This window comes from Humulus lupulus, chromosome 1 (assembly GCF_963169125.1).
Source record: "Humulus lupulus chromosome 1, drHumLupu1.1, whole genome shotgun sequence".
NCBI lineage: Eukaryota > Viridiplantae > Streptophyta > Magnoliopsida > Rosales > Cannabaceae > Humulus > Humulus lupulus.
Genome location: NC_084793.1, coordinates 300557320 through 300569820, shown reverse-complemented (window position 1 = coordinate 300569820; position 12501 = coordinate 300557320).

Sequence of the window (12501 nt, the reverse complement as noted above, 5' to 3'; positions counted from 1 at the left end):
TTCTCCTACCTCGTCCCAGTGCAACGGTGATCGGCACCTTCTTCCATATAGCAACTCATAAGGTGCCATCTCGATCGTCGACTGGTAGCTATTGTTGTACGAGAACTCGATCAGCGGTAAGTACTTGTTCCACGATCCTCCGAAGTCAAGTACACATGCGCGTAGCATATCCTCTAAAATCTGAATCGTACGCTCTGACTGCCCATCTGTCTGAGGATGGAAAGCTGTACTAAGACTTAACTTAGTACCCATGGCTTGCTGTAAGCTTCTCCAAAATCTTGACGTAAACACTGATCCTCTATCTGATACTATCGTCTTGGGGATTCCATGCAATCGTACAATCTCTTGGATGTAGATGTCTGCATATTGGTCTGCCGTATAAGAAGTCTTAACAGGCAGAAAATGAGCCGACTTGGTTAGTCTATCTATGACTATCCAAGCAGAATCATGCTGCTTATTTGTCTTTGGCAGACCCGTCACGAAGTCCATGGCTATATCGTCCCACTTCCACTCCGGTATGCTAAGCGGTTGCAATAATCCTGCAGGCCGCTGATGCTCCGCCTTCACTTGCTGACATACCAGACACTTAGATACATACTCCGCTATGTTCTTCTTCATCCCTGGCCACCAATAGACTGCCTTGATGTCATGAGTCATCTTGGTAGACCCTGGATGAACCGAGTATGGGGTGTTGTGCGCTTCTTCTAGGATCGTCTTCTTAATACTTTGATCGTCTGGCACGCATACCCGATCCTTATATCTCAATAAACCTTGACTGGATATTGAGAAATCTGTAGTCTTGCCTTCTCTGACTGCATCCATGTGCGTTGCTAGTGAATCATCATGTCTCTGACCATTCCGTATGTCTTCTAGCAGATTCGATTGGATAGACAAGTTAGCCAACTTTCCTACAACCACTTCTATTCCGGCACTGATAAGCTCCTGTTGCAGTGGCTTTTCTATTCCGGATAAGGCTGCTAAGTTCCCATAACTTTTTCGGCTAAGTGCATCGGCAACTACGTTTGCCTTCCCCGGGTGGTATAGGATTTCGCAGTCGTAATCCTTTACTAATTCCAACCACCGGCGCTGCCTCATGTTAAGCTCCTTCTGAGTAAAGAAGTATTTTAAACTTTTGTGGTCCGTATAAATCTCGCACCGTTCTCCGTAAAGATAATGGCGCCAGATTTTTAACGCAAAGACCACCGCTGCCAACTCCATATCGTGAGTTGGATAGCGTTGTTCAGACTCCTTTAACTGACGTGACGCGTAGGCTATCACCTTGTCATTTTGCATCAGTACGCATCCCAATCCTAACTTTGATGCATCACAGTAGACAACGAACTTGTCGTTGGGTGTTGGGACACTAAGTACTGGTGTTGAGCAAAGCTTATCCTTAAGCAACTGGAAGCTTTCCTCACACTTATCACTCCAGTTAAACTTTTGTTGCTTCCGGGTCAGGTTGGTGAGTGGAGTGGCTATCTTAGAAAAGCCCTCTACAAACTTTCTATAGTAACCTGCTAGCCCTAAGAAGCTTCTTACTTCCGACGCGTTCTTTGGTCTAGGCCAATCTTTCACGGCCTCTACCTTCGATGGATCTACTGCAACTCCGTCTTTCGATATGATGTGCCCGAGGAACGCCACTTGTGAGAGCCAAAACTTGCATTTCTTGAACTTCGCGTAGAGTTGGTGCTCCTTCAATCGCGTCAAAATTATCCTCAAGTGTTCCTCGTGCTCCACTTCATCCTTGGAGTAAATTAAAATGTCGTCGATGAACACAACGATGAATTTATCCAAGTAGTCCTTGAAGACCCTATTCATTAAGTCCATAAACGCGGCTGGCGCGTTAGTAAGACCAAAAGACATAACCAAGAACTCGTAATGTCCATAACGAGTCCTAAAGGCTGTCTTAGGAATATCTTCCCCCTTTACCTTGAGCTGATGATACCCGGACCGTAAATCGATCTTAGAGAATACAGTCGCGCCTCGGAGTTGATCAAACAAATCATCAATCCGAGGTAGCGGGTATTTGTTCTTAATCGTTACTTTATTCAGCTCACGGTAGTCTATGCACATGCGCATACTTCCGTCCTTCTTTTTCACGAATAGTACCGGAGCTCCCCATGGTGAATGGCTTGGCCTAATGAAACCCAAGTCTAGGAGTTCTTGTAGCTGCGTCTTTAACTCCTTGAGTTCCGTAGGTGCCATCCGGTATGGTGCCTTAGAGATAGGCTCGGTGCCCGGTACTAATTCTATCGTGAAGTCTATTTCTCTAGTTGGCGGCAATCCTGGCAAGTCATCGGGGAAAACTTCTGGAAATTCTTGTATGACTCGAACATCTCCAACTTTGAGTGATGTCTCCTTCTCCACATTCGTGATGTTGGCTAAGAATGCTTGACATCCTTTCTCCATCATTCTCTGAGCTTTGAGAGATGATACTAACGGTGTGCGTAGTCCTGAAGCTTGTCCCATGAAGCACAGTTTCTGGCCGTCAGGAGTATCGAATGTCACCTTCTTGCGTCTGCAGTCGATCGTTGCGCCATGCCGTGCTAGCCAATCCATGCCTAGTATGACGTCGAAGTCTTTGATCACCAGCTCTATCAGGTCTCCTTCTAGTTCCTTGTCCTCAATCTTGATTGGTACGCCTCGTACAATTCGTGATGATAGAACTACTTTGCCCGAAGGCAACTCGGTTGCAAACCTAGTTCTAAATCTTTCACTAGGTTTGTCTAGTTTATCTATCATTCCTAACGAAATATACGAATGGGTGGCTCCCGAATCAAATAATACATGACATAATTTATTGAGGATGGAAACCTGACCTGTGACCACCTTGTTGCTAGCATCCGCCTCTCCTTGGGTTAAAGCAAAAACCCGAGCAGGAACCATCTTTTCGTCCTTCTTTCCTTCCGGCTTTTGCTGAGGACAGTCTCTTTTACGATGCCCTTCTTGACCACAGTTGAAACACTCCTTGGTGTTGGCACGGCATTCTCCGGGGTGCTTCTTCTGACATTTGGCACATGGCGGGTATTCCACGTAGCCCGACCTATTTCCCCCATTACTTGGTCGTGCCCTTTTATTGTTGTCGGCTTGCTTGTTGTCAGGATGCCTTCTCTTCTGTCCGTTACCGTTGTTGTTGGACTGACTGTTGCTGGACTGATTGTTGTTCCGACTGGCCTGAGGTTGGCTCTGCTGCCTAGGTTCCGGCTTGCTGGCTTCTTCTTTGCTCACGTTGGCTTGCAACCTTTCTACTTCAATTGCCGTCTCAAGAACGTCGGCATATGAAGTGTTTCCCGGGTTTGCTAGTTTAACCCCCATCTCGATCTTCGGGCGAAGTCCTCTAACAAACTTGTTCACCCTTAGATAGTCGGTTGGAACCAACTCTGCTGCGAACTTCGCTAAGCGATCAAACTGACGAGCATATTCCGCCACTGTTAAATTCCCTTGCTTTAGATTGGTGAACTCCTCAACTCTCGTAGCAAGCACTGCTGAATTGTAGTACTTCTTGTGGAAGAGCTCCACAAATCGGGTCCACGTCATGGTGGCAGCATCGTGGGATTGCTGGACCAAGTCCCACCATATCCTGGCATCTTTCTTGAGCAAAGATGAGACGCAGGATATGCGGTCTGCATTACTAAGGTTCATGTGGGCTAGGATCGGCTCCACATTCCTTAGCCATTCTTCTGCTTCAAAGGGGTCCGTAGTCCCTTCGAAGTTCGGAGCGTGCTGCTTGCGGAACCTCTCGTACACTGGCTCCATGTGCTGAACAGGATAAGGAGCGTAGTTCGTCATAGGCCATCCCCCATACGGACCAACTTGTTGGGGTGCTGGGGCCATTGGCTGTGGCTGCGGCTGCGGCTGTGGCGGAGGCTGAGGCTGAGATTGAGCCTGTTGGCGTTGTTGCTGCAGAAGTTCCTCGACTTGCTGTCGTAGTCTGGCAATCTCTGCAGTGTTGTCAGCTGGCTGTGCCGGTGCGTTGCGGCGAGCAGTAACACGTACTCTCCTTCGGCGAACGGTAGGGACCGCATTGGTCGCTGGAACATCGTTGGAAGCGTTCCCGTTGGTGCGAGCAGATCTTCGGAGAGACATCGTAGCAGAGTTCTAACAGTTAAAAGAAACATGTTAGAACTTTTTCCTAATAGGCTCTAAGGCAAAAACTTATTCTAAAACAAACATATCTCGGACCTATTTATTATGACTTTTTATGAAAAATTATATAGGTCTTTATTTATTATTAGAGTGGGTTTCTATACTTAGAAAAACAAGTCATATTTATTTTCTAAGTGTGTTTCTAATCATCCTATATGACTTAATTCTCAGGCTCGAAACTTATCTTTGTTCCAAAGTTAACCATATTGAGGGAGGGCTGGGATCAGTAAAATCGTTCCCACTACTAAGGCCCCCTAACTCTCAACAAGGAAACCAGGTTCATTGATTCGTATCCACCCTCACCGAACTCAGTCATTATTCATTTTATTTAGTATTTATTATGATTGAAAAAAAAAAAAATTTCAAACTCACACATGATATTCAAATAGCATGTTTATTCATTTGGAAAAAAAAATTCACTTATTACAATCATAACATAAAAATAAAACAAATAAAAACTACTAATCTAAAAATCGGGATCTTCTACATCCGATCCGTCATCTAACATATCATCATCTATAGCCTCATAGTCATCATTATCATGAGCATCAAAATGCCCTCTAGGAAGGTTTGTGAGAATCCTATTCTTTTGCTCCTTGGTGAATTGAAATTCAAATTTTGCGGTGAACCTAACTAAGAGGAAATAGTATCTCATTGCTAATGGTGATTCATCCTCATCATCCATTTCTTCCCATATTTCTTCTAAGGCTGCTATTACAGGATTGAAATCTTTAAACAACCTAATCACTAATACATATTGTTCCGTTGATCTTAGCATTATTTGTTTAGCCTCTTGAAGGCCACCTATTGCTTGGTGAAACAAAAGCAACCTTCTAGTAATCCTTTCTAGGGCTCCTACGGTGTTTCTTGGCTCCCTTATTCTTTTTAAGGCCTTAATGGCTCGGATATCTTGGTAGGTTAAAGCTCCATTCATTTTTAACTGAAACATAAACACTAAAGTTGTTAGCTATACACATAGACAAAGTAACTTGTAACTTGTAACTTAAACACTTACTTGGCGGTCCGATTCGGAGCTTTGAGCATGTGTATCGAGGAGAACTTCATGCGAAGGAACCGTTTGCTCTGATACCAACTGTAATGACCCACTAATCTAGACTAATTGGACCATTATCGAAACTATACATAAAAACTTACATTTTACGAAAATACCATAATTTATTGAGTAACTTGAAAATAAGAGTTATTTACAAAGAAACAGAATACTAAGAAGGATTTTGGGATCCCATTGTCTTTAAAACAAAATAAGATTTAAAATAAAAGACATTACATAATAATGCGGAAAATACATGTAAAACCATAAAAAACATAAAAGGAGACTACATCCTCGAATCGATAACGCTCGGCCCCTTGACTCCATTCATCATCGATACACATCCTCCCAAGCATCACGAATCTTACCGCCTCTAAGCTTATTTTCCTGCACATAAACAGAAAGGAGTGAGCCTAATGCCCAGCAAGGAAAAACCTAACACATAGTCATATACACAATTTCATAAGAAAACATAAAGACTTAACATAATACATATAACATACACTTATTATAATGGCCATTATTACTTGGGGTCCCATAGACTAAACAAGCATATGCCCATGGGGTTAATGGGGTCCTACTAGCTAAGTAGGTCATATGCCCATAACCCATTTGGGGTCTTGTTAGTCATATGGGTCATATGCCCAAGCCTACATACACATATACATATCATAACACTTTTAATAACATAAACATATAGATAACATAAGCACATAACATATTAATTCTAGCCTATTTTCCTTACCAAAGTTACCGGGATAAAATGGACTGAGTTAGGACTTTTGGAACACTCCTAAAACCACAATGAACAAGGGTGAGTCTAAAGAAAGGAGATGAAATGAAAGAGAATAGGAAGACTAAACCATTAAACGAAAATATGCTTACCACCACTTAAGTGCTTAAGAACTTGGATTCCCTAACCAAAAAAAAAGAATAAGGTTAGGGGACTGAGTAGAAGGTTTTGAGAAAAGAAATAACATAGAATACAGAAAGGACTAGAGTTTTGGGTTTACCTCAAAGATTGCAAGATCAATCTAACATCCACCGAAATACTATAGCACTCACTTACTTCCCAAGTGTTTGATAAGCTTATGATGTTTAAGCTTATAGTTTTTCCCCAAACCAAGTGTTTACACTCTCTCACTCACTTAACACTAGCAGCCTCTGAACTTAGAGCAAATGGTGAATAATGGCTGGGTACTAGGTCCTATTTATAGAGTTTGGGAATGAAAATATCTTGATTTTACTTGAATAAAAATAATGGCTTTTTAGGTGAAAATCATTTGAATAATCGTTCAGCAGAGGCTGAAGACTCGTTCAGAAGATGCTGGACTGTTGAAGGAGTTTGAATGGCTGAAGGGAAAAGAATTCAAATGTATTTGAATTCATGCTGGTGGAGGCGATATATCGCCCCCTATAGGCGATATATCGCCTGGACCTTTGTTCCCGAGGCGACCGTGCATCGATTCGTGTTTTCCGTATCTACGTGCTGCGACATATCGCCCCCTATAGCTGCGATATATCGGCATACGCTGAATATTTAAACACGAATTTACACATTTTTAGCTGAGTTTGAATGGAGTAAACAGCCTTGACTAAGCCCTCAACGTGCTCAAAGCTGCTGACTGACCCTATACATTCAAACTTTTACCCTTATTTAATTTAATCCTCAAAAATACTAAATCCTTAATTACCATTCAAAACATGTGCTTAAAATCCTATTGGTTGATGTCTAAACCGTATAATATAATAATATATTCCTTAATATCAGACACATTAATCAAACCTTAGGTTATACTTAATATTCTTAAACTATAGGTTAAACTTAGAAAATCTATAAGTACTACTATGAGTGTCCAAATAACTCCCGGTCTGAACCAAAAATCCAAAGTAACAATGATAACACTAAACATACTATAATACTACTAAACAATTAGCTAAGTAAAGTTCTTGGACTCTACAACAGAGCATTGTTCTTCTTCTCCCGTTCATCATTTCTTCTTCTTTTCTCTTTGAATTTTAAAGCTCCATTTGAGGAACCAAGCTAGGGAGTTGAGCCTTGATGGTCTAGGGTTATGTTCTACCATTGAAGAGGGTGTAATACTGAGCTTGAGGTAAGTTTCTAGCCATTGAAACTCTGTTTCTTGCTCTGTTTTTCCTTTTGATGTTCTGTTGGGATTTTGATTTGGATAGTGAGAATTGATGGGAGTTTTTGGCAAGGGTTGCTTGGGTTATGATGCCTAGGACTTGTAGAGTGGATGTTTGGGTTCATTTGGGAGTTTGAATGAGGTTTGGAAGCATGTTTTGAAGGTTGGAAATGAAGAAGTTGAAGGAGGAAGAACAAGGGCTAATTCAGCCTGGTCCTAGCGCTATAACGCCCAAGGGAGGGCGCTACAGCGCTGTCCAGGGCCAGTCATCTCTGGTTGTAGCACTGGGGCGCTAGGGGGGCAGCACTGTAGCACTACCTTGTTTTTCCAGGTTCCTATTTTGGGCCCTTTTGAGGGTTTTTGGCTCGGGGTTTCAATTCTTAAGGCTCGGGATCGAATCTACTAACCGTTTGGGTATGATTCGAGGTCCCGGGAGTGAGGTTTAGGTCAAGAACCTTTTATTGTTGATTTCATTAATTAGATTCCATATTTGGTTATGACTAAGTGACCGCTAAGGGATCAAAGGATTGATCATCATCAAGGGTCGTTCATTTGTTATTTCTCGCTCGAACCAGAGGTAAGAAAACTGCACCCAGTATGTGATGCATGAGATACATGTGATTAGGGCATGACATGAATATTGAATATGAGCTTAATCAGAGCTTGAGTCTCTGTAAATATGCATGATCATAATTATGCTAGTGATTGTTAAGTAAGCATGCTGAATGCCCTACGTTTGGATATTTGACATATGATATATACCTGGTTGCATTGCTTACTTGTGTATGGCACTGATCCATGAGTCAGAAATCGACACGAGTCGTATGGTACTGGCTTAAGAGTCAAGAATGACATTGATGTGTTCAACACAAGCCGAAAATATTATATATAATCAACATAAGCATTGAATGAATCATCATGAACATTAATGCTTGACCGACCTCAAGTTCAATGAAAATTAAAAGCGCTTGTCTAGCCTAATGGCTAGTTACTTAGAGCCAAGGCCAGAAGGCCTAGGTGACTGCATCGTCACATGGCTAAGGGTGCGGAGCCCAAGTTAGTGACTCACTCTGTTAGGAAAAATTAGATTGCCTCAATGGAAATATGTAAGAATATTACAACTCTATGCAATAATATTACAAATAAATATTGATTGATTAAATAAAGTTACAACTCTATAACTGAAAATTACAAATAAACAAAGAAAAGGAAGAAGATGATGAAGAAGAAGAGAATAGTGAGAATACAATTCTAAGCAAAAGATTACAAGTAAAAGCAAAAAATTACAAGTAAAATAAAGGTGTTTGAAACAAAAGAAAAGATTACAACTCTTAAACAAAATATACAAGTAAATAGAACAAGAGAACAAGAAGAAAAACAATAGAATAAAATGAAGAACAAATATACAAGTAAACTCTCACTTACACAACCTAAGTGAAGAGGGTTGGGGATCACCAACTTGAACAAGGTTTAAAACCTTTGTCCAAAAGCTTATTTCCCCCTAACTCAAGCACTAAGGGATCTCTCTCAGATATTGGAAATGCTTTCTGGAATTATCAAGCCTCAAGGTGTTTCTAGGCAAGTGCTCTAATGGATAGAAATGTTATGTCTTTCAAGTGAGCTATAGACTCCTATTTATAGAGTTTGGAGACACCCTTTGAATTTCAAATTCCACCAACCCCCATGGTTGTTACCAATGTTTAATTGGATTAATATGAAATTAAAAATGAGATTTGTGAGTTATTTGGGTTTTTTGAGCCATTCAACAAAGATTGAAAAAACTGAAAAAAAAATGGTCAGTTTTGGCCTGTGGCCGCGGCCACTAACCATTTTCAGCACTTAAAAATGTGATGTTTTTCCAAACGGTTCCAAACACTCCCAAATGATTTTGTAACCCCCAAAACACATTATTGGGGTTAAAATCATATCTCTAACAACCATTTCACATATGGCTTTATGAAATTCATTTCAATATTGTGTAACACCAAATTTACACAATAAAGGGTAATATTTGGAAGTTACAAATTTGTAACACCAAATATGTTACATTATTTGGATATATCTCATATATCTAAATATTGTAACTCTCTATTATATGTTACAATATGTGACACTCTTTGTCACATTTATTTAATCTAAAATATTATATTATAATATAATATAATATAATATTACATTATATTATAAAATAATATAACATTCCCCCACTAGATTAAATAGTTATCTATTGTAACACTTATTTAATCAATCATTATATTTTAAAATATAACATATCCCCCACTTGATTAAATAAGAACTCTATCTTATAGGAGTCATTGCATTAGTGCATAAAGCAAAGTGTTTTTCAACTTGAACTTTACTATAGTGTAATTATCACAAAATTTGTCGAAAATTTGGTTGCACTAGGCATTGAACCATCTTTTCATGATAACAAATCGGTGATAATACACACACCTTTGCGATGTTCACTTGAGACCTCTATGTCTCGCTTTGCACCGTTAATGGACATGTGCACTTTCCATTCATGGACGTTCTTGAGAATACTCCCAATTTTCATGAGAGGCGGCACCACCCCTAGGTCCATATATGTAGAATTCTTACAGTATCTTGTTACCAAAAATACTTGTCTTCACAAGACTTAATTCTATTAAAAAACCTTTCAATTTTAACCCTCAACTTGGTAACACACAAGTACTCAATATCTCAGATGGGACTTGTTTTGAGTACAACTAATATTCACTTGATTGACTTGTTGTTACCTATTGAACCTAACACTAGTTGAATAACTAATGTTAAGATAGGTTACCATCAACTGTGAATCTCTTTAGGGAGTTTAAGTCCCATCCCTCGAGATGATGTGTGACAGTCAGAATCCCGTGATCCGTAAGGGGAAAGACCGGGTAAGCTGTGCAATCCCACACCGCCTGGGGAAGGTCAAGTGTAATGATTCTAAGACTGTGTAGGTATGGGACTACACAATTGAAGATGGCTTAAATGGATTGATGGGTACTACCTATATCAGGAAGATGCATCTTCTTTTCGGTAGCCCATCACTTGAGAACTCCATGGTTAAGCGTGCTTGGCCTGGAGTAATCTAGGGATGGGTGACCTCCTGGGAAATTTTCCCAAGAAGTGTGCGAGTGAGGACAAAGCACACTGGAAAGACTTGTCTTGGTTTGTAGGGCTAGTCGTCATTCCAGAAAGCAGCCATAGTGATGTAGGGCGTCACATGATGCAGCCACTAAATCCCTCGTTAGTGGCTTAGTGAAAGGATCCGCCAGATTTTCACTTGTTCTCACATAGGATATTGAGATGACTCCTCTTTGAATCAATTCTCTTACATATCCATGTCTTAGACTAATATGTCTAGACTTCCCATTATACACTCCGTTGTATGCTCTAGTCAATGTCGCTTGGCTATCACAATGTATCGATATAGTATATACATTTTCTTTTATTAGGGAAACCTCTACCAACAGATCCCTTAACCATTCGGCCTCTTTGCCGGTAGCAGCTAGAGCTATGAACTCTACTTCCACAGTGGAATGAGATATACAGGTTTGTTTCTTGGAACCCCAAGAAATTTCACCTCCACCTAGTGTAAATACCCAACCAGTTGTGGACAAGTTGTCCCCAAGATTGGATATCCAACTTGCATCTGTATATCCTTCTAAAATTGAAGGAAATTTGGAGTAGTGAAGGCTTAGTCCTTTGGTTTTCTTGAGATAACCTAGTACTCTTCCAATTGCCTTCCAGTGATCCACACTTGGATTACTTATAAACCTACTAAGTTTACTTACCGCAAATGCTATATCAGGTCTAGTTCATTGGGTAGCGTACATATTAGACTCCTTATAGCACTAGCGTACTCCAATTGAGCCACCGCTCTTCCTTTATTCTTCTCTAGTTTTACACTATGATCGAATGGAGTATTGGCATCTTTAACCTTGAGATGGTTAAATTTGTTCAATACTTTCTCAACATAGTGGGCTTGCCCTAACGCAAAACCCCCACTATGTTTCTTTACTTTGATACCACGTATGGTGTCAACTTCTCCAAGATCTTTCATCTTGAAGGTTGATGATAGAAACCTCTTCGTTTCTTCTATCCCTTTCATGCTATTACTTAGAATGAGCATGTCATACACATATAAGCAAACAATGATCACATATCCCTTACAAGTTTTGGAATACAAACACTTGTCTCCATTGTTATGTCTAAACCCATTAGACATGATGGCTTGATCAAATTTCTCATGCCATTGCTTAGGAGCTTGTTTCAATCCATATAAGGATTTTACAAGTCTACATACTTTATGTTCATATTTTGGTAGGACAAACCCTTCGGGTTGTTCCATATAGACCTCCTCATTGAGGTCACCATTAAGAAATGTCGTTTTGACATCCATTTGATGAACATACAAGTTGTGTATAGAAGCTAAAGCGAACAAAATTCTTATAGAAGTTTTTCTTGCAACAGGCGCATAGGTATCGAAATAATCGATACCTTCTTTTTGCCTAAACCCTTTAGTTACTAATCTAGCTTTAAAGGTTTGGATAGTGCCGTCAGTGTGGTATTTTCTCCTAAATACCCACTTACGTCCAATTGGCTTAGACCCTGGTGGGAGGTCTACCAATTCCCAAGTGTTATTAGAAATAATGGAATACATCTCATCATTGATGGCTTCTTTCCAAATTTGTACTATCTCTCGATTGCATAGCTTCTCTATAAGTCTTAGGATCATCCTGAACAAGAAGTACAATAGGAATTTTCCTAGTAACTTCCTCTTTATTTCCTTCTACCATGTAGAATTAAATTCGTTGAGAATCTATCTCATCCACTACTAGACTTTTATGATCTTTAAGCCTTTGACTTCTTCTAGGTTCAAAGGGTTGATTTACATCCTTTTGAGAATTCTCCTCTTGAGAATCAACTTTGGATGTAGAAGTTTGAGAATTGTTCACGAGGTTGCACCGCGACGCTGTTCTTGGAGCACCGCGGCCCGTATGAACTCAGGGGCGTTGGGGTTCTTCTGAACTGCCATAGCGCCGCGACACTTGGTGAGTTGCGCCGCGTGTCCAGTGAAAACATGTCTAGGGCTCTCTGCTTTGGGGTGCGTTGCGATCCTTCAGGGGTGCGCCGCGATGCTAATGGGGA